Below are 3,574 nucleotides of genomic sequence, written 5' to 3' on the forward strand. Positions count from 1 at the left end.
CGAAATCAACGATGAGTTATGAAGGTTCTGCTATGTGAAATCAATGAAATGTGTGTTCAAAAACATGAGAGTCGAGGAAGACATTATTAAAAATACTTTTAAGTAAGTAATCCTTTTTCTATGCATTATATGGTATTTAGACATGGATATAATAGTTGCGATACTTTTTTTCGAACTCAGCCTTGCTCATAGAATGATTAAACGTACATAGTTACATCTATAAGTAAGAACCGCAATCACTCGTTGAGCAGATTACATTCATCGAAAAAAATGTTACAATCATATTCTGTCCACGACTTTACAGAAATAAGCTTCATTTACATCGTGCACTTAATCCGCGGTATACGCGGTATAGTTGTCTTTAATATAAGGACTAAACAAGGACATTCTCTATCTATCTATTGTGTAGGCGACCTAAATGCACGATGTAAACGTATAGTCATTGACTGCAGAAAAAGCAGTTCTGTAATTATTAAATTCTTCAATATGATTGGTTTATACATTTACATTCAATAAGGAACTAAGGGTAAGATCAATCATATTATAGAATTTTACAACAATTGCAAAGTTGTTTTTTCTGATGAATGTAACCGTTGTAGAAAATTTATGCTGATTAATATTTTTTAAAATATTTATTTCCTATAAATAAAGCTATTAAAAATTTTCCTTGTACTAATACTTTTGCATTAACTGTACACACACATGCGCGCGCGCGCACTCTTTCTCTCTCTCTTCCCCTCTCTCTCTCTCTCTCTCTCTCTCTCTCTCTCTCAATATATGTCTTATTACTATTATAATCTGTTGCTATTATTTTTTTTATATTTCTGCATCAAAAATTTTATGAAATATATTTCATAATATATACCAATTTTATCTGAGGAAGTTGTAAGGCAAATGAAGTATGATAAGAATTACTTGAAAAAATTAAAGATTATTCTAATAACTCAATTACATTAAGTGATATAAAAAAATTAGAAACTATTTATCATCTGGATCAAAAGTTATTTGAATACAAAATAATATTTTTTTTATTTGTGCTCTAATAGAAATATATTGAAATGTAAAAAATAATGATAGAAATCTAAATTTTCATAAGTAGTAAATCTCTTCAAGAATTTAAGATTATTAATGTAAAATTATATTGAGATGTACACATTAGTTGTTCAGTAAATAAACAAAATATTTATTTCTTACAAACTAATTGGTGAATCTTAATGAAATATTTGCATAAATTATTTTTGATACTTAAAGTACTTTTACAAAAAATTTAGTTTTAATTAATCAAATAAAATTAAATTTATATTTAATCAAATTTTTTTTAAAAACAATAAAAATAATTTATAAAAATATGTTGCTCAATAAAAACATAATGTTACGAACACAATGTATGTATATAGTTTGTACAAAATATAAATATTAATATGAGTATAATTTATTAATTGCATACATCTTATATTCTTTTCCGATTTTTCAGAAGTAAATATAATCATCGAAGATTTAAAATGTTTAACGAAATGTGAGCTTGATAAATTAATTAAGACAAAGAAGAAGATTTAGTAAAGTTTTAATAGTTATCACAAAATCTTCCTATATATATATATAGATTCCGAGCTTATAATGGTATATAGATTTTTTTAATCATTTTGAAAATATGTATTGCGTTATCCGGAAAGTTCCGATTTTGAAGAAAAATTGAAACGCAGAAGGTTTAAATTTTAGTATACATTTATTAAATTTAAATCTTTTGCGGCACGAACTTTCCGGACAGCCCAATATAATACATCTTTATAAAATTAAAATGAATTACTCTGTAGATTTATGTAACTATATTTTGTCTGATGAATGTTTAAAAGGAATTCTTAAGGTAACTATTGAAAAATAAGAAAATTTTCGATCTCTACATGATCGTTTAACAATATTGGGAATACAAATAAGTTTCCGCCGTTTTTTATCAAAAATTAAACATTTATTGTGAAAGAACGGTACAATGTTTTATTCAAAGTAATGGCCATCGCTAGCCACTACTTTTTCCCATCTTTCTGGTAGCACGTGGATATCGCGTCGGAAGAACGTTTCATCTTTTGAGGTTATCCAATCATCGATACAATTTTTGATATCTTCATATGATGTGAAGTGCTGCTCAGACAGACCATGCGTCATCGATCAGAACAAGTGGTAGTCGGAAGAAGCAATGTCTGGAGAATACGGCGGATGGGATAGAACTTCCCATTTGAGTGTTTCTAAGTAGGTTTTGACCGACGCCGCAACATGTGGTCGAACATTATCATGAAGGAGAATAATTTTGTCATACCTGGAGTAATAGTGAGCGCGTTTTTCCTTGAGTGCTCGGCTCAATCTCATCAATTGTGTTCGGTAAAGAGCCCCAGTAATGGTCTCGGTCGGTTTGAACAACTCATAATATACGACACCAAGCTGATCCCACCAAATACACAACATGAATTTTTTTCCATGAATATTCGGCTTGGCTGTCGATGTTGAAGCATGGCCAGGTGGTCCCCATGATTTCTTCTTCTTTGGGTTATTGTAGTGGATCCATTTTTCATCACCAGTGACTATACGCAAAAAACCCTTTCGTTTATGCCTGGCAAGCAGCATTTCACACGAAAAATCGGCGTTTCTCGGCTTCAGTTCATATGGAATCTAATTCCCTTGCTTTTGAATCATTCCCAATGATTTCAAATGAAATTGTTGTGAATTTCATATGAAATTGTTTGTTGAGTCATTCCTAATGTAAGTGCAAGTTCTTTTTGCGTTTGGCACGAATCTTCATTCAATAATGCTTCCAATTCTGCGTCTTCGTACACTTTCGGCCTTCCACTACGTTCTTCGACGTCAAATTCACCGTTTTTAAACTTTTGAAACCACTCACAACTTCTCTCACTTAAAGCAGCATCACTATATGCTTCTACAAGTAATTTATGAGCCTCAGCTGCAGAATGACGCTTATTCGGCTCAAAACTCGACATTGTCTTACAAAAAAAAATATATGATGCTGATACAAAATCGCTAATATTTCAAAGTTATGGTGTTGCCGGATGTCCAATCTTACGATATGTCGTTTTACAACAATATTTAACTATAGTTTATTAGTGGCGCCGTCTTTTGCAAACGGCGTTAACTTATTTGTACTCTTTTTTTTTCCGGCGTGAACGCCGCGCAACGTAACAACAACTTGTTAATGGCGTCCTCATCGTAACAATATAATACCACAGGGACACGATATAAATTTGATTGCAAAAGTTATTACTATTACTATTAAACACTTAATTAGTTTGGTCACTCCTCCGCAACGGAAAATATTGTAATATAATAACATACTGAATTACTTATAAAAGCCTCTTACTTTGGTTGCCTCATGCTATTTTCATATTTTTATATTTTTTTGCCCCTCTTTCTAATATATTATACCAATTTTCCTAAAATCACGCAATTTGCTGCTTTTTTATCTCATTTGACAAATCGTTAAACATTTCAAATGTATCATAGTATTTTTTGTTCCTCCTTACTTCTACAGTTATCTATATACATATACATATATATATATATATATATA

The sequence above is a fragment of the Atta colombica genome, unplaced genomic scaffold (assembly GCF_001594045.1).
Source record: "Atta colombica isolate Treedump-2 unplaced genomic scaffold, Acol1.0 scaffold36, whole genome shotgun sequence".
Taxonomy (NCBI): Eukaryota; Metazoa; Arthropoda; class Insecta; order Hymenoptera; family Formicidae; genus Atta; species Atta colombica.